General features: G+C 39.4%; 1 protein-coding gene across 1 annotated transcript in view; it reads right to left on the minus strand.

Moving 5' to 3' along the window:
• ric1 (RIC1 homolog, RAB6A GEF complex partner 1) overlaps positions 1 to 23337 on the minus strand; it is a 187525-nt gene that overhangs the window by 146566 nt on the left and 17622 nt on the right. The gene's annotated exons all lie outside the window — the stretch shown is intronic.

The following is a 23337-nucleotide window of genomic DNA, read 5'->3' on the forward strand; positions in this document are numbered from 1 at the left end:
ACATTAATACTCAGGTACTGAGCGATATTAATTCATGAAACATGAAACAGGAAGTATAAGGATGAGAAAAAAAAAAAAAACAGTTTAAATCGGGAAGCTGCGCACATTTGCGCCAGGCTGCACAAATGTGCGCAGCTTCCCAATTTAAACTGTTTTTTTCTCATCCTTATACTTCATGTTTCATGAATTAATATCGCTTTTTTTTTTTTTTTTTTAAATCGGATCTGCGCAATTCAGCCGTGAAAAAGGCGGCATCCGCCGAAAGGCGCGCTGTTTGCATCCCTGCACGGAGGCCAGGGGACAGGGCAGGAATATTTTTGTTAGGGATGTCCCGATCAGGTTTTTTTTGCCCTCCGATCCGATACCGATCATTTGATTTTGAGTATCTGCCGATACCGAGTCCCGATCCGATACTTCTTATAATCCATAAAAAATAAAGACAAGGAAAGAAACGGATCCAGGACGTTCCTCATTTTTTATTTAACACCTTATTTTAACATTCAACAACTCCGTTAGCAAACAGAGCACTTACATGAGGCAGTTTCAACAATAAATAACAAATTTAAAAAAATAACCTTAAAATACCTGGCAGGAATGTAAACAAATAAAAAAAAATAAAGTGCCACAGTGCCGGTAATTTGCTTTTAAGAACACATCTCACAGTGGTGTACAGTAATTTCAATTAAGGAAATGAACGTTTTTCTTGATGAAAACAGGCATTTCTACCCTTTCAGGTTTGAGCCCGTTTCTTTTGTCATCCAACGAAAAAAAAATGATCTCATGCTTTGCTTTCCGCTTCGAACTGCTTCCGTGTTCAACTTTGCCGGCAACAGGCAGCCAATAACCAATAGCGTCTCCGCTACAAAGTGATGTCATGCCGCACGCGTTGGTGTTGCTGTGTTGAGACAAGAGGTCTGGTCTCACTCTGTGCCAATGCATAGCTATTGATGTGTTAAAAATGAGAATATATTATATAAATATATATCCGATCCCTGATCGGGAGGCAATGCCCGATTCCGATCGAGTCTGAAACCATGTGATCGGGCCCGATTTCCGATCACGTGATCGGATCGGGACATCCCTAATTTTTGTTGATATGAGTGATCCGGTGCGATTTCGCGACCCCCCTGTTGAAGACCTCTGCGCTAAGCGTCTGAAAGCCGAGGTAAGGATTAGTATTATAATTTTGGGTGTATCAATTATTGATTATCATAATTCTGACTCGTTTCGCCATTTTGAATGTTTTCATCTCGGACTCTGGAAGCATTGTATCTCAATCAATCTCGAAAAATATCTCGAAAATCTCTAAAAAAAAAAATAGCTTGCAACGGACTTTAGCTAGATCTATGATGAACTTTCAATGTATGATACAAAAATAATACTTCTTTCAACAGATCATTAGCCTTTGAGCAGAATTGTTTTTAACTTACCAGGAAGTGTTATCCAGCCAACCGCTTTCAGTTTCATGGGGATTGAATGAACTCTCACTCTCAGAATCATCTGACCCGTCAGAGTAAAGACAAGATCCATGTTCATGTGAATTTCCAGCTATCGGTTCGAATTGATAGGGTCTAACTTCACATCTCTGTGAAACATCGGGAATGTCACTGTCGATGGTGTCCATTTCGGTAACCTGTTTACATTAGATACCCAAGCGCTGGCTCCTTGGAAAGTTTTTGTGGCGTCATGGGTCACGTGACCACCCAGCTAATTAACAAATCCTTGTTTTACGCTGATGTATAAAAAAACTTGAATAATGTGGTGATTTTCACATTTTTGACGCCCTGCAGCGATTTAGATGGCATTTCTTATGTCCTTTATACATAATTATACCCAGAAAAAAATCCATGTCCCATATCCTTTAAGACCAATGCCTGTGTGATGAACTTGATGCAAGGTCACACTCGCATTAAAAATAAAGACAGACTCCGAAGCACGTTATATCTCACTTAGACATGGGGTAATCGTAATTATAACCGTAACTGATTGTAATCGATTACATTTTTTAATGTAATCGGAATTTTACTTAGGAAACATGCTGTAATTGTAATCGTAAATCATAAGTACAACAAAATTACATGATGGTAAAAATATAAGTGAGCATTGGTACCTTGTGTATACTGAACATCTTTGGTCCATTCACCTGCAAGGTCAGTAGACTTTAAAGGGGACCTGAAGGTCATTTTCAAACTTCTTTATTGGTCCATGGCAGGCGTCGCTTATCTGCCCGATCTTCATGAGACTTGTGCGAGACTTCCAACGTGAAATGTCAGCGCCGCCATTTTGAAAACTGTTTACACAGCGGCCGGATCGCCATCTCATTCCAATTTAGATTAATTTTGAGATTTGCCAGCTTTATCAGTGATGGAGATTATTCCATATGACTTCGAACCAACGTGGAGTAGAGAAAAAGTTGGAAAGACGACAGGATAAGGGCTAGTCCGTCGCGCTGGTATTTACGTCATTACTGTCGCACAATTAAAACGTGCCAGATCAGGCGGCTGGTGGGTTTTCAAAAATAATAAATACATATTATACTGAGCGCATTTCCCACATAATCCTCACCAAGGTTTCAGACAGCACTACAAAATGGCGTCCCCGCTACAGTATATAGTGAGTAGGGAGCGATTTCGGACACACGGAAACCTTCTGGCTTGATTACATCAGCATTCGAAAGAGGGCGCGCGCATCTTTTGACAACGTTGGCGGATGTTGGTCCCTTTGATTTCCGCTGTACGTTTTACTTCCGTCCTACGATGTCTCGCACAGGTCTCAGCGAATCTCGTTTACGGCCATTGCTTTGACATATGGACTGATATATTACAGAGCGCATTTCAAACACTCATAACTTGCTATAGCAGCGACAAAATAGTGATCAAAAATGCATTCCGATATTTAATAAAATGAGAAATAGAAAATTTCGGTAATAAAAAAAAATTGCCTTCAGTTCCCCTTTAACCATCTGGGGTTGAAGGGTATTTTCTGGCACTCTAATGATTTTGTCATCAATTTCAACAAATCTAAGCAGAATATTCAAAGTCATATGACATTTTTTTGTATTCAGCACAAGTTCAGCTACAACAATATCTCTCTAATATGTGTGTCATGATTAGGGATGTTAACCGATGACCGTTTGACCGATGGTTGACCAAATCAACGTCAACTGGTTAATTTTTTTTTGGTTCTCCGTTCAAAAAAAAAAAAATCAATCGTTTTGAAGCTGCCGATTTTGGAGCGGAGAACCTGGAATTCTGTGTTGTAAACGCTTGGGGCATGCCATGCGGTGTAAGGACGACAGCTGACATATTAGAAGGCACATCGAGTTTAGTCCTGCCTTGGCCAGTGCATTCTGAAAGTATGTTTCGGTCTGTAGCCAACAATGCATGTTATTGCAGATCATATCTCTCCACACAAACTGAAGGCGCAGATGCCGACTTTTTCACGGCTGAATCGTGCAGATCCGATTTTTTTTTTTTGGGGGGGGGGGGGGGGGGGGGGGCATTGGAGTGTCTGAATAATTTCATCAGAGTAAATTCTGTATTAAAATTACTAAATAAGCAAATGCTGTTACAGTCCATGAAACATAGGAAGTATGAGAAGAAAACAGTAAATCAGAAAGCTGCGCACATTTGCGCAGCTTCCGCGAAAACATGCGCAGCTTTCTGATTTACTGTTTTCTTCTCATACTTCCTATGTTTCATGGACTGTAACGGCATTTGCTTATTTAGTAATTTTAATACAGAATTTACTCTGATGAAATTATTCAGACACTCCAACGCCCCCCCTAAAAAAAAAAAAAAAAAAATCGGATCTGCACGATTCAGCCGTGAAAAAGGCGGCATCCGCCAAAAGGCGCACCGTTTGCATCCCTGTTTAAACTCCTAGGTTAACCGACTTTAACCGGCTAATGAGGCTCGGTGGTCAGTCAAGATTTTTTTTTTTAGTTTTCGCCATCCCTAGTCATGATCATACTTTATAATATAAATAAATAAATAAATAAATAAATAAATAAATAAAACACAGATAAAAGAAAAAAATGGCCTAAAAATGCAGTTTTAGAACTGTGTTGGAATGTGTGAAAAGCATGACCTTCCCCTTTTTATCGGACCGTTTTGGTCACTTGAGGCGATTCTGTTCAGTCATCGGAATGGATCAAGCACAAAAAAAAAAAAAAAAAAAAAACCTACTCCAATGATTTAAACAATTAATTGGCCATCAAAAAAAAATGATGTCCTATTGTTTTGGGATAAAGGGTTGGCAGTGAGAGAGGTATTCCTACATGTCAACTTGTACGGTTTCCCTGTATTTTGTACAGGAAATTTTAATTTTTTGTCTAATATGGCGTACACTGATTTTCATACGGGAAAATTACATTTTGCGCCATCCGAGATTTTTTCCGTTACTCCGAGAAAATTCTTAGCATCCCCCATTTATTTTTTCAAGCACGCATGCCCAATGAAATGTAACTATTTTCGATTTGTGGTTTTCTAGTTGCACGTGGTTTGCTTGGTTGAGCAGCCCTAACACACACGCCCAATGAAATGGAAATATTTTTGATTTGTGGTTTTGTAGTTACACGTGGTTTTCTCGGTCACTGATTTGTGGTTGAGCAGTCCTCGTGTGCACATCAAATTTGACGAGTTTCATCTTTCAAAAATGGCATCTGGAAACGCAATGGCCAAGAGAAAACGTGCTGGAACTGGAAAACATCTGAAGGAATGGAAACTCTGGATGGAGAATACAAAGGATGGATCCAGGAGTCTTCGAATGGCCCCCAATATTCGCTCCGTGTTCCGTGCAGAAAGCACATTAAGGTGGCAGCTTCAGGTTTTTATGACCTGAAATTGCATTTCCAAACCAAGGCACATAAAGACTGCATCGTTAAATGCAGGACCTTCAAGTCTATGGAGCAGCATTTTGGCGCAAGTCCATCGGCTCGGACTGCCCAGACTTCTGTGACGGCTGCAGAAGTTATGTTCTGCCAGTTTCTCGTAGAACACAACATCCCCCCCAACTGTAGCTGACCATTTTTGGAGCTAGTGAAAAAAAATGTTTCCCGATTCAAAGACTGCACAGGTAAGCATTTGTGGATTTTTTTTTTTTTTTAAGTTTTTACTGTTTGCATGTAGGAAAGCTTCCTCCATTATCATGATAATTTAGGGAAGCGATACTGGGAGGCACCGTTTATACAACGGCGACTGTAGTTACCCGGCGATTTTGCTTCCCTAAACATTTTAATTGCTGACAGACAATTTATCCTCCTGAGAACCAACCCATAGACTTGTGTCCTCTGTAGTTGGCATTTGTTTTACGTGCACACCCTCTTACTCTTTCAAGCTATTCACTTGAATCCTGGTGTCTTGTAAAGAGTGCATCCTTTTCTTTTTTTTGAAAAAAAATCTAATTTTTTTTTTTTTTTAACCCTACCTAGTAAGGAAATCACAACAAAAGACTTTTTTTTCTTGGTTGAGGATATGTAGACACAGATGACCAACACTCGTTACTACCATCAGTCATCAGTAAACTGGAAAAATATTGAATGAAGAGTAATGGTGGTAATGACCGTCTCTTTTAAACGTGTAGTAGGGGATGGAAGCAATTTAACACCATCTACATGCTTGCTGTGCTCAGATTTTCTTTTATTGACCAGGAAAATAATCTGTACTTGCCAGTGATGTACGTAGACCTAACCTTTTATTCATTTGTTGTTCACCCAGGAGTTTGCATGCAAACGAACGAAGACGACCATGGTCGTCAAAGGAAGTTTAGCCCCTGCTTATACAAATCCTGTCATCGAAAAAAATGTGCCAGCAGCCGTTTAGCCTTGAAGATGTCTGCGTAAATACCAGAATGCTGGATTTACCAGAACTTGCTTCTGGTAAAGCTTCAGCGATATTTGAACCTGTTGACAGCTTCATGAGGTAAGAATTTATTCTTTAAATTGTAAAATGGTGTGCCAGTTTGCTGAATCTGTATACCTGTTTAACAATCTAGACTGGAAGTGTGCAGTAATATGTAAATTATACAGGGATGTGATTTGGGGCTGGTGAAATTATCTGAAAATTTTAGCCGGGGATCTGGGGGCTGCAGGCCCCCATCTGGTCCAGGGCAGCGCCCTGGTGGGGGGACAAGGGGGGGCAAAGCCCCCCGAAGCTCCTGGGGGGGTTTTCTGACTTAAAAATTGTACTAAAATAGCAAGCAAACACACAAGAAAAAACTTGTCATGATTAACAAATTCAAGCCAATTTAATGGTCAACATGCAACTCTGAGCCCCTATAGTAAATTCAATGATTCTTAACTGACAAAAAGCCGAAACATGAAACCTAAAAATGTCATTCTAAATTAAATCATCTGCATTAGAATAAATAGAAAATTGTATAAGGAAAAACAAAATTTATATACTTTCAATTACTGTAGAAGTTGAACATACCTAAATGTGCCTTTTCAAACAAACATTATGCAATAGGGTATTAGGCAGAAAAAGAAATTTACCAGTCAAAAATAATATTTTATATAATCCTGATAAGCGCCGCAGGTGCGAAGACGAGCGCCGCAGGTGCGAAGACGAGCGCCGCAGGCGCGAAGTCCCTCTAGGGGGGTCTGGGGGCATGCCCCCCCAGAAAATTTTTGAAATTTAGACTTCATTTCCTGCATTCTAGAACATTTTCAGGGTGAAATGGCGTGTAATTTTTGATAAGAAATATTGCATATTTTTACTTTGTATTTTTTTCAGTTTCACTCCTGAATGTATCAGATGTATGTATGGTGTTTGATTTGGTAACAAAAGTGAAAAGAAAATAAACAACAATGAATTGTATATAATCTTTTGATCTAGTTACAGTATTTAATAAAAAAAAAAAACCAACAGTATTCTATTTTACCATACCCCAATGAACCCCCCTTGTTAATCAATGTATCACACATACCTTTTCTGTCTTTTTGTGGAAAAACGAATCAGTTTTTGTCACATTCAATTTGGGGCGTTTGTTGGGATTCATCTTGATCCAGAAGAGTGAGTCAGCAAAAAAAAATGCGGTTCTCCCGCCAAGAAAGAGGAAACTACAACGCAGGGTGTTTGGCAATTTTCGACCAATCAGAATTCGCGATTTATTCAGTCCGCATGTTACAAGATTCAGTGCGGGCCAAAATGGCGGAAACGATGAAATATTCTGATTTTTCATTTCAAGTTTTCAGTATTTTTCGTATTAAACTGTGTTTCTTACGATTTGTAAATGATGGCGGAACCACACACGGACTGGCCATCGGGAGTAGCGGGAGTTTTCCCAGTGGGCCGGTGGTTCAGTGTGGGCCAGCGGAGAAAAAAAAAAAAACAGTTGCGCGCTGGCCTTTAATATGATAAGCAATGTTAACAGTTTCTTTAACAAACTGTTAACATTGCTTATCATATTAAAGGCCAGCGCGCAACTGTAATAAGCAATGTTAACAGTTTGTTAAAGAAACTGTTAACATTGCTTATCATATTAAAGGCCAGCGCGCAACTGTAATAAGCAATGTTAACAGTTTGTTAAAGAAACTGTTAACATTGCTTATCATATTAAAGGCCAGCGCGCAACTGTTTTTTTTTTTTTTTTCTCCGCCGGCCCACGCTGAACCACCAGCCCACCGGGAAAACTCCCGCTACTCCCGATGGCCAGTCCGTGTGTGGGCGGAACATAACTGGATTTATCGGATGACATGTGGGAGTATTCATGTGCGAAAATTTTCGGCATTATCGTCCGTTTCAGTATCCGTCTGTGTGTATACTTGCCCGTTGAAATCGGCAATTGCCCGTCAAATTTACGGGTGGACGGGTCTCTGCCTAATACCTTATTATGCAACATAAGAATTCATCCACAAGTCTTCAGGAACTCTCAAAGAAAAAAGATGCTAGCATCCATGTCCAGTTCCAGCAGATCAGTCACTTTTTTTCTGCAGTTTCTACTCTAGCAATATCAACTTCATTACATAACTCTATAGTGTTCACTCACCAAAGGATAATCATAACTCCACAGTGTTCACTCACTTAAGGATATTCAGAACCCCAGTGTTCACTCACTTAAGGATATTCAAAACTACTGTGTTCACTCACTTAGGTTTCGTTTCTATCCCGGGCTCCAGCCCGACTTTGCACGCTCGTAGCTCGGGCAGGGGAGGTCCCAGCATCCCCAAACTTGACAGCCAGAGTCCTCTGCCCTCCCCCCAAAGAACCAGCGCGGGCAGGGCGCGCCAGCCCCGTGCCTCGGGACGTTATTCGCCCCGAGGCGAGCCGCGGCGCTCCGCTTAGGTTTCGTTTCTATCCCGGGCTCTAGCCCGACTTTGCACGCTCATAGCTCGGGCAGGGGAGGTCCCAGCATCCCCAAACTTGACAGCCAGAGACCTCTGCCCTCTCCCCAAAGAACGAAATCGCTGAACAAATGTCTCAGTCTTATGTCCAACGTCTGTAGCAACCTCTTTCTCCAACCATTTCCAGCGGAACTTGTTTTTCACTATTCTGTCGATTTCTTTAACTCGATTTGCATCTTTACGCTCGATCACGGAGGCTGCCATCTTTCAACTCTTTGTTTGAAGCGAGCTTACGTACAGCTATCTAACAAGCGCGTTCATTGGTTGTTACAGAGCGAGGGGCCAATCACGTACCTTGTTTCATCTCAATGACAGAATTACTGAAAGTCGGAACGAATAGGATACGAATGCAGATTTTTGAGCGAAAAATTGGAAAAAAAAATTTTCTTCAAATTTTGAGGTGAAAAAAGCGGAATTCCGCAAATTCGCGGAAAAATCACATCCTTGATTATAAATACCTCTGTAACTTTTATAATTACAAAAATGAACACGAATGCATATTTTCAGTGAAAATGACATCCCCCGGGCCAACATGGTTGGGTTTGCAAGTGACAACTGCAACACCATCATTGGCAGGAAAGATTCCGTTTTGACCAGGGTCCAAGCAAAAAGTCCCATCAAATCCTGCGCTCTGATTGGCTGGTGAGCAGGTCCGTATCCTATGGTACGGACCCCTGGTGACTCGCTCGTTCACAACATAGTAGAATTTGTCAACATTTCTCTTTTTTTGTAATAAGATTTATTTACCGTATTTTCTGGACTATAGAGCGCACCTGTATATAAGCCGCATCCGCTCTATTTAAAAAAAAAAATTTTTTTAAAAGATATACAAGCCGCACCGGGCTATAAGCCGCAGATATCTATGGTGAAAAATTAGATATTTACTGCATGTACAGAACGATTTTGTACTGTAAATGTACATGTATGTACCTGAACAGATTCTTTCCGAACAGTGCCTTTTAACACGGCAGCAACTTTGCTGATTAAAACGGAACAGAACCAAGAGAAAATAACCGGTATTTATTTACCTTCATTTCTCCTGTGTTTGAAACCACAAGTCACTTTAATCATCTTCGCTGGATTTGAAAATAATTACCAGTTAGTAATTTGTCGTGCGTGTTCTATCTGCTAAAGATCTGCTAATTCTTCTTTGCATTGATTTTCCGTCTATCTTATTTTTGATTCTACTTCTGGTTAGAGCGCCCCTAGCGGTGGAAGAAAAATCCACAGAATAGCCGCACCTTTGTATAAGCCGCATGGTTCAAAACCTAGGAAAAAAGTAGCGGCTTATAGTCCAGAAAATACGGTATAAGATTATCAAAAATCATACATTTTTGCCAGCATTTCTCAGGAGAATAGCATTAATTTTACAGCATGGATAGCGATAACGACAGTGTTCACAGCGAAAGCGAGTTTTACTACCCTGAGGAAGAAGAAATAAAAGAAAGCATTTCAGGAGAAAGTTAAAAACCTCTAACTTGCTAACGCCGAGCAAAAACACGGCTGAATCCTGAATGACTCAATTTTGTATAAATAGGGGACTACATAGGCGGCAAAATGTAGTTTTTCCTGCCATGGAAGTGCACTTGTACACCGAGGAGGAAGCAATTTGCATTACAGCCGTGAATGAGGATTCAAAATGGCGGCTCGGCTCGGTTTTCCCTTTCGGGCGCTCTCGTTTTCTGTTAGAATTTGAAAAAAATAAATAAATAAGCGTTATTTACCAGCTTAAGGTCAGTCCATATGGTGAAATACCGTGACCTCGGCCTTGAATGCTGACCTCGGCCCAGAAGGCCTCTGTCAGTACTTTCAAGACCTCGGTCATGGTATTTCACCATACGGACCGACCTTAAGCTGGTAAATAACATTTTATTTAATATGCACCAAAATTATCAGAATAGTACTCCAGTACTGTACTTATTCTACTGTTATTTCTGTTTCAGCATTGGCTGCATTTGCCACTTGGCAAATCTGTGTGTGAAGGCACTGCCATTTAAAAGTAGATGACCTTCTGGTGGACGTGTTCTACTTTTTCCACCACAGTTCAAAGCACATTCAGGACTTCAAAGAATTTCAGCAGTTTACAGAGGTTTGCTAACAGACCTATCGTATCGCAACAGTCTGCAACTGCCTGCTGAGCCACCTGCCAGCCTTGCGAAGCTACTTTGCCAGTCAAAGATGTTGAGAAACCGGGCAAAGTCAAGTTGATAAATGACAGGCTACAGGAACCCCTGACTGAGCGGATACTGTTCCTGCAGTACATTATGCCAGTGCTCAATCAGTTTAACATCCTTTTTCAAGGGGAGGATTGCATGGTTGGCAGTCTCCTACAGAAGTTTGCTGTGAAGTTCTTGGAGCTGAAGCATGTCAAGTCCTGCAGGAACTTTAGGGAACTTGATGTGGGCAACCAGGAGCTGCAGCAGTCTGATGACGAGCTGGCAGCGGGGCCTGCAGTCAGATCTCGCCTGGTGGAGCTAGAGGAAGACCTGGACACAAAAACTGTCCAGATTTTCTTCTCTTCTGTCAGAGGATTTTATGAGGCTGCTGCCAGGAAGACGATGGATAAATTTCCATTTGACAATGAAGTGTTAGCCAATCATGCAGTATTAGATCCATCTAAAAAGGAAGACCTGGACTATAGTGGTGTCAGTTTAACTTCCTCTTTTGGCTTTGACCTGGAGCAGTTGGAGGAGGAGTGGGAGGACTTTCAGATGGTGCCATGCAGGGCAAATGATGGCAAAAAAAGTACCAAATAGATGTATATTGGGGAAAGGTCTTCGATGTAAAAACTGCTCTGGGTGTTGCCAGGTTTCCAATGCTGAAACAACTTTTTACTGCTTTGCTGTGCCTCCCACAGAGCAATGCAGATAGTGAGAGGGCGTTTTCATTGGTTAGGAAAATTCATACTGAGGACAGAAAAAACATGGCTGGCAACGGCGGATAGCACGGTGAATTGTGTTCACAGATAATGTTCTCTGGAAATATTCCTGAGCCCATTTTGTGATTTCCAATACAGAAGCATGCCTGTATGTGATGCAGTGCCGTCTAAGGGCCCGAAGATCACGGGCACCCAGTATGGTTTTCCGGCCTTGACCCTTACGCACAGAGATTCTTCCAGATTCTCTGAATCTTTTGATATTATGCACTGTAGACCATAGGTCGCGTTAACCGACAATTGTCCGTCATTGACGGATTTTTTTTTTTAGCTATGACGGAAAAATCTGAAGGCCGTCGGTCATTTTGACGGATGTTTACCGTTACCATTACCAATAACAATAATAGCCTAATAATAACAATAATAAAACACACAATTGAAATTATTGGCAAGTTGTGGCAGAGTTTTCTTACATACAGTATACATAGTCTTCACTGCCGTCACTTTTAATCTGAGCCGACGTCGCGGCAGTCGTGCATAGGGTACTCATGTATACACTGTAGCCACTGCGCAAGGCTGTTCCCCCATCGCGCTCCTGACCGCGCTCTGACTTTTCTAACCACTAGCACAGTGAGATGGATTAATGTTTCCCTTCTCTGCAGAAGACACGTCATTTTTGCTATTAAAAAAAAAAAAAGAGATGCATTGGGTTGTTTGTGTCGTTTCCCTGCCTGTACAATAGCGCTCATTTAGGCTAGTTGTTTTCTTGTTTTTAAAATGAAACAAAGGTCGATTTATTGTATTCTTCCCCAGCAAGCTTAGGAACATCACTGCTCGAATATCTGCTAAACTATCATTTTAATGAGAGCACGGGTAGACAAACTAACATTTAAACATAACTTCGTTTTATTTAAGACCTTCCGTGTCAGGTTCCAGGCTCCGCCGAGCCGCAGCTGCACCACTGGTGCAGAAAGACCGCATGCTGCAGGATTTCCTCCCTATGAAGAGAGTACTAGCAGGGTCGGGAAATCCAACTTTCAGAGGCTCTTGCCGGCTTCTGATCACTTCCCTGGGAGAAATGTTTCCCGACTTCAGAACTTTGGCTGAAGTGGCGCTGGTTATTCCAGTCTCCAGTGTCGCAGCAGAGCGCAGGTTCAGCCTTCAGAATAAAATTAAAACGTCAATGAGAAGTCGTCTGTCCGAGGCAAAGACGCAAAATTTAATGACAATTGCCTCGGCAGCAGTCTCCATTGACGACTTTGATTACGCACAAGCGAGCTCCCAATTTAAATCCATGCGGGCCAGAAGGAAGGTTTGAGCTCACGCAAACAGGTCAAATTAGGCCCTGTCCACACGGCAACGGATTCAGGTGACTCCGATACAATTGCTTATCGTTTAGGCCTGGCGTCCACACGGCGCCGGCGTTTTGGGTGCCCAAAACGCAATCTTTTTGAGAACGGGTTCCAGAGTGGAAAGATCTGGCAACGTTGCCGTTGTGAAGTCGTCTGGATGAGTAAAACGGATTTGTTTACGATGACGTCACAACCACATGACTGAATGCTTCACGCCGGGTAGAAGTGTAACGAATATCACCAGGAAAAAGCCTTACAGAGCACTAGTGAGAGTGAAACACGAGCTTGGATATTATTATTATTATTATTATTATTATGTTCAGTGTTAGTTCACAGTAGTAATGCAAGAAGCAGAATAGTGACAGTAATAGTGAAGCAAAAACATGCAATTGTACAAACACTGCAGCTCTACAGCAAAATATTCATTTATAAAATGGTCTGATTCTTAACACCAGTAGTGCCAATGATCTCATTGCGATGCGATGCGAGTTGTCAAGAAATCCTATAACTTGGTTCATGAAACGCGCTTACAAAATATTTTCACTGTGAATATTTATTGTGTAATGCCTGGTGCAAAGTGAGAGAGAGAGAGAATAGCCCTTAGGGCAGAGTCAATCCCGCCAGCAAAAATAAGGGGAAAAAAGGAGCGATCTCACCTCTTCAGATGATGGTTTAAGTCCTACAGTACATTCCTCAAAAAAGGGCGTAGAAAAGCAAATTAATCCATCAACGTGTATCATTCAATTTATTCCGGACAATTAAAGACGCCGCCTTCCGCGTACGTCATCCTCGTCGCCATTTTGGAAAGGTCAAAGCGGAGAATAAAGATTAGCTGCGTTTAACTGTACCAACAGGTTTACCGTCCAAAGGAGATCACATGGGATTACCTTTCACAGGTGAGAAACAGCAAATTAATCCATCAACGTGTAGTATTCAATTTATTCCGGACCATTAAAGACGCCGCCTTCCGCGTACGTCATCCTCGCCGCCATATTGGAAAGGTCAAAGCGGAGAATAAAGATTAGCTGCGTTTAACTGTACCAACAGGTTTACTGTCCAAACGAGATCACATGGGATTACCTTTCACAGGTGAGACTGGAAAAATACTTTTCATTGTATTTGGTCATTATAATGTAATTTTACGAACAGATTTTCCTGACTTTGTGGCTAATATGAAGTCTCGCGCATAATAGTTTATGCGCATGCGTCCTTACTTCTATTCCCATACGAAAAAGAACAGTAAAGAACTTATAAGAGTTTACCACTGTCTTAGTAGTAAATCCTTATAAATATAAGGATAAATCCTTATAAGGATTTATAAATAAATATATATGCCATGTATGATTTACTCCTGAAAGTGGCCCATTTTGCATTTTCCTCATACAAATTTTTTATGAAAATCTAGTATGTATGAAGTGAACATTGTGCATGGTTTTTACAGATAATGTGTATGATGAATTACACCGTCTTTGTATGCTTCATGTAATGTTTGTAGTTTTAAATTATATTTTACAGTTTAAAATGTATATGCCTTTTATATGTAAATCCACATATGTTTGTGTTGGATTTACATATAAAAGGCATGTACATTTTAAACTGTAAAATATAATTTAAAACTACAAACATTACATGAAGCATACAAAGACAGTGTAATTCATCATACACATTATCTGTAAAAACCATGCACAATGTTCACTTCATACATACTAGATTTTCATAAATTTGTATGAGGAAAATGCAAAATGGGCCACTTTCAGGAGTAAATCATACATGGCATATATATTTATTTATATTTATAAGGATTTACTACTAAGACAGTGGTAAACTCTTATAAGTTCTTTACTGTTCTTTTTCGTATGGGTTGTTCTGGTGTGTCCGAAGGGACCGTCTTACAGCGCCCCTAGAGGTGTGGCATGTGTATTGCATCGTTTTCAGCAAGCGTTGCGTTGCCATATGGACCTGATTTCTACTGATCGTTGCCCATTTGGAGGCGATATTTTTTTTAAATAACATCACGTTGCCGTTGTCGTGTGGATGTGGCCTTAGATTGTCACTTAAATCGTTGTAGTGGACTGTTCATATTTTAACTGCAATTGTCTTGCTACGTTGTAAAATAACAACATTGTTCATATGCTCGTTAAGGCACAACAGCCGCAATGTTTTTAGCGGAGGGAAAATGGGTTCACAAGTGACCGAACGTCAGAATCTCTGTTCATCTTTTTGCATCATAAATACATAAGGGTCAGTCCGTGAAATGGGGTTACCAAAATGTGACATAGAGGGAGTCACTTAAAACAATTTACAACTGAAACAAATTTTATTTCCATGAAGCATTGACCATATAAGAAAATAACACACAGTTGTTAAGATAACTCCTGCTCTACAATGTATGATAAAATCCATAAATATTTACCCGGTTGCTTATGTAACAAGGACACGAACAAGCTTTTAAAAATAAAGGAAAAATATTGATAAAATCAATTTTTTGCTTTTATTTGCTTACTTTAAACATTAACACTGAATAAGAATTCATTAGAAATATTAGTTCAACATCATAAACACTGAAAATATGAAATACCAGTATTTCACAAACTTCATAAAACCTCTAAGATTTGAACAATAACAACAGTCATTAACAGGAAACAGTTTCATCCTATATGGGGTAAATGAGATTATTGAATTCATTACTTTACTTAGTCACACTTATATCTGCACTTCTCTAGAGCACGTGTTGTGGTGTGTGAGATGCCGCGAGAAGTTATCTCGCATCAGTTCAGCTGACCTAGATTGAGTAAATAGGTCTCGCAGGTTGTGAACGAACCAGGAAGTGAGTGGACGCCAAGTTAGGATGTGAGAAAAAACATCGATAATTTCTTTTATTGCCGTTTGTTTAAATTTCTTTCTACCTACATCGTTTTATAGTATATTCTTCTTTATATTAAAAACATCAATCATGATTTCAACTCATTTTATCATTTTTTATAAGCCTGGTTTCTAACGTAACACGGTAGGACACCACAATGTTACGTTCACAACCTATTTTTAGTGGATGAATTCGAAGCTAAATAGTTTATAGAACCTTCTTAACTTTATTATGTGAGTGTAAAACTAAATTGCAAGTACCATGAAACTAATTTTATTGAAATTCTCAGAAAGTAATGAAGGTTTATTTAAGCTCAAAGTCAGCAAATATTCCATGTCACAAAAAACGTGTCATCCGTGTCCGGTCACAGGGGAAGAAAATGTTTCACATTTCTTTATTTCAAAAGAAAACTTCATTTTTTTATTTTTTTTATTTCTTCAAACAATATTTATGGATAATCTGCTAAATATTTCTTTAAATCATGGAAATTAAAGATGAAATGATTATGTAAACCCGGACCAATGAAAAGTAACATCATTTCATGGACTGACCCATAAATAAATGATTAAATAATACAAGCTTGTTCTGTGAATTAATTTTTAAATGAAAATGAGTCCATGAAAACACAAGTTATTAAATATATAGCATTTATAGCCTATATACATTGTCATTTAAAAGTTAAAATAAAATGACAGATAATAATGGACAATGACGGAATTTTTACGACCCTGTCCGTCAAAATGACGGACAATGAAAAAGTCTAACGTAACCACTGCTGTAGACGATGATATGTTCAAACTCTTTGCAATTTTACACTGTCGAACTCCTTTCTGATATTGCTCCACTATTTGTCGGCGCAGAATTAGGGGGATTGGTGATCCTCTTCCCATCTTTACTTCTGAGAGCCGCTGCCACTCCAAGATGCTCTTTTTATACCCAGTCATGTTAATGACCTATTGCCAATTGACCTAATGAGTTGCAATTTGGTCCTCCAGCTGTTCCTTTTTTGTACCTTTAACTTTTCCAGCCTCTTATTGCCCCTGTCCCAACTTTTTTGAGATGTGTTGCTGTCATGAAATTGGGCAATTCCATGTAAATGTCAACCTCACCATGCAAAAATAAAGCAACATGTAATACATCAAAACCACTCCCAGAGATATCACCTAAGCCTGTATTTTACAGATGTGAATAAGTTGAACCAATCTGTCACAAGAATTGTTCCCTTCGCCTTAATATGTCAGTCTTTCTTTCTTATAATGTAAAACCCAAGCTAAAATCAACTTTGATCATGTACAATTCTATATTATTGCCACAAGCCACAGAAATGTATGCTAAAATCCACAAAACAGCAAAACAATAGCCATCCTAAATATTATTTAAGAACTTTGATAGTTTTAGCTGATATTTAGAGAGTTTTTCAAAGGGTTATGGTGGTTAAATTGCTGATTTTCTAAACATATGCCATGTCTATTTCAGACGCGTCACATCCATAATGGAATTTCGTCACATCCATAACGCTGACTTTTCCTTCCGAAACTCTGCATGAAATGCAAAATATTTTAAACAAAGATTTTTTAATATTCACCTTGGACCCCTCTATCAAACGGATATCTCCATTTCGACATTAGGTTTACAATTTCACAGAGTTTGATAAAAATGTACAGTCACCCAAGAAAAGTGATACTTTTTCTGTCACATCCATAACGCATCTTTTATTGGCATTTTCTGGCATGCCCTAGATGTACTATGGGAATTGTTCTTGCTCTATCACTTCTCCAGTATGGTACAGCCTTAAAATATGCAACACCTGTTTAAATACTGGGGGACAATAAAACATGCACTGGGTCATTTGTTGCCATTTTGAGTTCAAGTGTCACGTCCATAACGTTGGAATTGCTCAATTTCAAATGAGCCAATATTTGGCATGAAATTTCAAAATGTCTCACTTTCGACATTTGATATGTTGTCTATGTTCTATTGTGAATACAATATCAGTTTTTGCGATTTGTAAATTATTGCATTCCGTTTTTATTTACAATTTGTACTTTGTCCCAACTTTTTTGGAATCGGGGTTGTAAATTACTGGGAAGATTTTCAATTTAACTTCATAATTTATTAATATTTTCACTTATCCTTGTTTAGATAACATACTTGATGTGGTTCAGTCATCTTTAGTTGACTTATTGATTTAATGTTAATACATTTTATTTGCAAAATTTACATCAATAATTCTGGTATTACTGATACAATGTATATTAAATAATTAAGTTTATAGTTCAGTCAGTCATTCTCTTTAGTCGATAGTTGTTTACTTGACTGGACATATAGTCCTTTTTAATTCAGTTGTTTTCTCTGGGATACAAAATTGCTTTTTTCAGTACATGCTTATTTGATCCCTTTAACTTGATGCAATGTGATAAATATGCCTATTACAATTAGTCTGGCTAATGCAACTTCAAAGCTCTGCGAGCATTTGGTCTGGCAAAGACATTAAGCCCAACCGTTTCCCAAAGCGCGTGGTTGACCCGCCTCCCTGAAATGCCTCAGTTTGCTACTGGTCGAAGCCAGAAAAGGCTGCGACGAAGCTTAAACCAATCACATCACTCTTTCCTCTGACGTATGTGACGCGATGGGGCTAACTGGTAGATTAAACTCTTACCGAAGCCGGTCGGGAGCAAGGCGAAAACGTTCTTCCTTTCAATAAATACCTCCAGGTCTGCTCTTTGCTCCGTTTTCAATGAGAACTTGCTCCATGTTCGTAATGTTTCTAGTGAATGAAGCGCTTCCGGCATAGATTCTGTAAACAATCTATGGCTTCCGGTCGCAGTTCTACTACGTCACTGCCTTGAACACGCCTCTACCCAGGGCCGTTGGAGATGCTCAAAGTTGATTGGCTCCCGATTTTTTGGGAGCTTGGAAGAGCTGTAAATAGCTTGCTTGGCCAGACTAAGCTCGCAACAGGCCCTCGTGTTGCGTCACGCTTAGGATGGGCGGGCCCAGGCTACATTACAATAGAAGTGTAGAATGTGGAATAAAACAATCGGTGCTTTGGATATTGGAATTTTTTCTCGTGTATAAGGGCTCATGGGTGTATGTAAGGAAAAAGTACTGATTTTGTAAAGACATGGGTAACTAAAGGTTGACACATATGAGTATTCAATGAGAAAGGTAAAAGATTTCCATTCCCTTCAATGAGAAGAGTGAAAACCCCTCCCACTGACAACTCTTAGTCCCATCAGGTTAAGTCCCAATGGGTAAGGTCATGTTTCTCCCCACATCCCAACATGGTTCTAAAACTGATTTTTACAACATCCTCATTTATCTGGGGGGCAAAGGATCCCTGGAGGAGTAGTACCTTTCTGGTTGGCCTATACCACCTAGGCGTCCCTGACTGGCCTCCCCACATCCAGCGGCATGTGACGCGCAACATATGGCCAAATCGTCATCAGCAAGTGGCCACAACATCTAGCCTAGCACATGCCGAAGACCGCATGCTGTGGCTCTTAGCACTGCCCCTAGTCTCGCAGAATGCAGCAGATCTAGGGGAGTAAACCCTGAAAATAAATCAGGACCAGTCCCCGCTTGGGTTAGCCCACTGGTCCTTAAGATAGCCTCTTAAGGCTAATTTAGGTGATTTGTGTTTCGTATGATTCCACTCCTAAATGTACCCTATGAGGATCGTAAGTACGAAAGAGGGCAGCCTGCTTGCCCACTGCACAGGGCCAGCAACCCTTTGCAGTGGAACCACTTACCCGCTACGGACCCATATAAGCAAAAAACATTTATCTGGGATTTGACTATTCAGTGTGTCTTGAAATTAACTCCTGTACTATTTTACTCAGTTCAGAGCCACAACCAACTCTGTTACACAATTATTCTGCAATTTTGCTCCCACTCCAAATTATACTCTCTAAACTCAAGAGACCAAAATTAACCATTTTGAGGAAAATACTTTTAACTCTGGAAAAAAACTGCTCAGTCATTTTTCCCCATGTATGCACTACAGCGCACACATCAACCGATCTGCTCATCAGAAATAGAAGAAATTATGCATGCTTTCGCATATAGTTTCTTGCACTTTAATGTACACTGGCCAGTTTTACATTACATTTTACATCAATAAGAGACTAATGAGCAATTCCAGCGTTATGGACGTGACACTTGAACTCAAAATGGCAACAAATGACCCAGTGCATGTTTTATTGTCTCCCAGTATTTAAACAGGTGTTGCATATTTTAAGGCTGTACCATACTGGAGAAGTGATAGAACAAGAACAATTCCCATAGTACATCTAGGGCATGCCAGGAAATGCCAATAAAAGATGCGTTATGGATGTGACAGAAAAAGTATCACTTTTCTTGGGTGACTGTACATTTTTATCAAACTCTGTGAAATTGTAAACCTAATGTCGAAATGGAGATATCCGTTTGATAGAGGGGTCCAAGGTGAATATTAAAAAATCTTTGTTTAAAATATTTTGTATTTCATGCAGAGTTTCGGAAGGAAAAGTCAGCGTTATGGATGTGACGAAATTCCGTTATGGATGTGACGCGTCTGAAATAGACATGGCGTATGTTTAGAAAATCAGCAATTTAACCACCATAACCCTTTGAAAAACTCTAAATATCAGCTAAAACTATCAAAGTTCTTAAATAATATTTAGGATGGCTATTGTTTTGCTGTTTTGTGAATTTTAGCATACATTTCTGTGGCTTGTGGCAATAATATAGAATTGTACATGATCAAAGTTGATTTTAGCTTGGGTTGACAGTGACATATTAGGTTGGTTACAAATTGGTTCAACTTATTCACATCTGTAAAATACCGGCCGAGGTGATATCTCTGGGAGTGGTTTTGATGTATTACATGTTGCTTTATTTTTGCATGGTGAGGTTGACATTTACATGGAATTGCCCTAATGTCAAAACAGACAGCATGAAAAATTCTAATAAAGGTTAGTTTTACTTGAAACATTCTTTTTTTTTTCTTCTTTATTTTCATCATTGAACAGAATTGCTCATAAAAAAGTGCCCAAATTTGTCCCCAAATAAATCAAAAGCACTTGTCCATAACAGAATTTGGCACAGTATTTGCTGTAATCGTGCTCAAGTAATCATAATTGTAATCTAAACTTTAGAAGTAATCGTAATTGAATTTCACATAATCGCCCCAAGTCTAATCTTGGTGGAAATAAATTTCTTCGGTGATACTGTTAGTGGATTTGATGCTGCAGTGGTTCAATTTGTCGCTCCAAAAATGTATTATTTTCTTTGCGTCAAGATCTCATGAGACGACGACAAAAAGCACTTTGCCTCCTTCTTCAAACTGAAAGCTACTAACAAGCAGTTAAACACGTAGTAAGAAAGAATACGCACAGACCACAGTGCTACATGAAATTAATACACCATATTGGGGAGGGTGTGATGGGACAGGACATGGTACAAGGTCTCACTTTTCCATCTGGTTCTCAGTAACACGTTGACCGGTTGTCCCCCCCCCCCCCTTAAGTAATGCTTGTGTAATCCTGAGGAAACGCACAAGTTATTTATATCACCAGCGCTGTAGATGCTTATTGGCCTGTGTCCCATTCTACCACATCGGTCCCCAGCTCCTTTAAATAGTGCAGTAGCTACGTGCAAAAAACTTCCAACACCACTCTCGACAAAAAGTGCTGAAAACTTAACGTCTCACTTTCAAACTGGACTCTCAAGTTACCACGATGTAATGACACCCCTGCCGTCCAATCCTAACTTAAAAACTGTAGTTTGTGCACCTGCTCTTTCGCTATAAATATGGGCAGAAAAGCCTGAATGGTTCCTGATGAGGAACAGATGCGCTGCTTCTAAAAGTGCCGTCTGAGTCACGTCTTCAGTCGCACTTGTGAGATGAGATTGCTCGACTTCGGTGCCTCGGCTTTGCAGCGGTGACACGAGCTTCCTCTTTTCAGGTTAAACAAACCATCTACGATATTTTATACATTCATACTTCCTTTGCTCTAAATCAAAGACATAAAAATTAGGAAAATTCAAAACTTCTACATCATGCGAATCCAGTTTTCTACCTAGTAGTCGTGGCCAATTCTCCAAGCCGACATCTACTTGCACTTATGTATAAAAGAAGCTGCCAAAGGACTTAAAAGTAGCGGCTGTTTTTCTCGCTCCTCTTCCTGCTTTATAAAGTGCATCAACCTGAAAAAACACTGACAAGAAAATCAGCAGTGAAGTGTGAAAGCGTCAAAATACCCTACATCACGATGACGACTAAAGCAGAAATCAATTCAATAGAATAGCCAGTGCAAAAGCCCAAGCTACACTGCAAAAAATAGCCTTTCAAGAATAAGAAATAAAAGATTAAAACAAAGCATATTTGCTTGAATCAGGTGAAAAAAAATCTGCCAATGGAACTAGTCAAATTTGACTTGGTAAAATTTCTTAAAGGAAGATGAAAAATCTAACCTGTTTTTAGATGAAATATTTCCAAAATAAGACTGGGGAACTTATTATGCGAGATCTGATTAACTCAAAATAATCAAAATAGTTCTTATAACAAGATCGTACTTCTTACATTTAGCCATTTTTATTTATTTCATTTTAAGGGTATTTCACTTAAATTCATGACAAAGTCTTAGCAGTAAAAACTGAATTTAAGATAAATATACTAATATTAGGATTGTTAACTTCTACAACTAAGCATTGCTAGCTTAAAAGATTCTCCTTTTGTGACCTGTAATTAGTAAAATACTCTAGATATGAGACCATCTTGAATCAAGTTGACGACACGTGTAGCATTGCAACAAGTTTATTTTTTTCCCATTTCAACATTCAAACATTAAAACATCTCTTAAAGTGCCATTCCACCATTGGATGTATTCTTTGGCATAAAATACAATGCATTTTATGACAACATGACTAGACAGAGAAATCTTTTAGCTTCAAAATGATATATCAAACAATTTTTTGACAACGACAAGTATATTAATTTTGCGACCAAAGTCACCTACCCTTTTAATTTCCGTGCGGTAGTGAAACGTGATGTCATCGGCAGGTTCCCCTTCTTGCGTACCACGTGTCGGTCTATTTTTAGACCAGGAAACCCCCAAAGTGAGAGAGTCATTTCTCCTCGTATATGGGGGCCAAAAAAATTGCGAAAAATTTTGAGTTAATCTTTCAGTTAGCTAGATTTATTGGTATTAGCTAGATTTATTGGTATTATTTTTATCGCGTTCTATCCGCCATTGCTGATAATATGTGCCACGTCACACGTCACGTGGTACACAAGAAGGGGAACCTGCCGATGACATCACGCGCGGAAATTAAAAGGGTAGGTGACTTTGGTCGCAAAATTAATATACTTGTCGTTGTCAAAAAATTATGTTTGATATATCATTTTGAAGCTAAAAGATTTCTCTATCTAGTGATACCATTTATACATGTTGTCAAAATATATTGTATTTTATGCCAAAGAATACATCCAATGGTGGAATGGCACTTTAAGAGTCCACTTCCCCAGGACCTCAGGCACCAAAAAAAAAAGTCTACGCAGTTTGACTTACAGTGCTTACACAACGCCAAAGCAACAATGCATTTTGGGGGCACTGACTATTTGTTTGTTTGTTTTTTTTGTTTGGTGCCTGAGCTTGTAAACCCCTTATACACATAAAAAAAAAAAACCTCACGAGTGAGTGGGAAAAAAACAAACCACTGAACTTGTCCTCCACTCGTAGCCTTTTTGAAGGCACTTGTCTGGTCTAGAGTGTGTACGGCATCTAGAAGGAGCTCAATCGTAAAGTTCATTTATTCCCAAAACAAGCATACTTTTTTTTTCTTGAAACAAGATGAACCGCATTTAACAAAATGTCCAAAAAGTACTTACTTGTTTTAAAAAAAAAAAAAAAAAACTTGT

The sequence above is a fragment of the Neoarius graeffei genome, chromosome 12, assembly GCF_027579695.1.
Source record: "Neoarius graeffei isolate fNeoGra1 chromosome 12, fNeoGra1.pri, whole genome shotgun sequence".
In the NCBI taxonomy this organism is placed as follows: domain Eukaryota; kingdom Metazoa; phylum Chordata; class Actinopteri; order Siluriformes; family Ariidae; genus Neoarius; species Neoarius graeffei.